We start from the raw sequence: 900 nt of genomic DNA, 5'->3' as shown, positions 1-900 counted from the left end.
TAAAAGGATTGACCTAACTCGACAGAGATCCAGTGGTAGTCTAACATTGTATGGGACAGAGATCAGTTCATTATAGTGTATGTGTCAAGTGACTGTAGTAAAATGACACAGGTGTCTAGAAGGTCTATTCACCGACTTATCAGTATTTCTGACTACCATTACAACTTGATAACCCAAGAATACACATGAAAAAATTGGAGAAAATGTTATTTGAGTACTGAACATCCACTGGAGTTCAGTTAAATCCATTATCAAGAAATAGAAGGAATGTGGCTCACGTCTACGTATCCCTAGATCAGGCCATCTTCATAAACTGATTAACAAACAAAGAGAATACTAAGAAAGTACACCTATGAAGGAGTTGCGAGCTTCAGCAAGATGGGAAAGACTCTGCATACAACAACTGTTGCCTGGGTTCTTCACCAGCCACCAAAGATTCACAGGACAGTGGTAATGAGAAAGCTGAAGAAAACCGATATCAAGGCTAGTCTAGAGTTTCCCAGTTGGCATGTGGAAGGTAAAGGTAGAAGGCAAAAAGTATAGAGAAATCCTGGAGAGCAACTTGTTTCCATCTGCAACTACAGCTTCAGACATTTATTTTCCAGCGAGACAACGACCCGAAGAATCCAGCTAAAGCTACACAGAAATGCTTTGACACACCAGGTTCGGTTGGAAAGACTTACAGTGACGTTAAATCTGACGACTAGCATTTTCTCTGTGCAAACACACAAAGGGATTTGTTTTGTTGTGCTATAAGCTGGAGCAGTAGCGTTGGAAGATGTCAAACTGTAAAAAAAAAAAAAAAAGATTGAAAATAACCATGGAGTGATAACATGGTTATCACTCCATGGTGAGACAATAAACTTTTTTAAGTTTATTGTCACAAACTTAAAAAAGTTT

This window comes from Poecilia latipinna, unplaced genomic scaffold (genome assembly GCF_001443285.1).
Source record: "Poecilia latipinna isolate Pla-1442-1.1 unplaced genomic scaffold, P_latipinna-1.0 Scaffold470, whole genome shotgun sequence".
Taxonomy (NCBI): Eukaryota; Metazoa; Chordata; class Actinopteri; order Cyprinodontiformes; family Poeciliidae; genus Poecilia; species Poecilia latipinna.
This window is presented reverse-complemented; position numbering follows the sequence as displayed.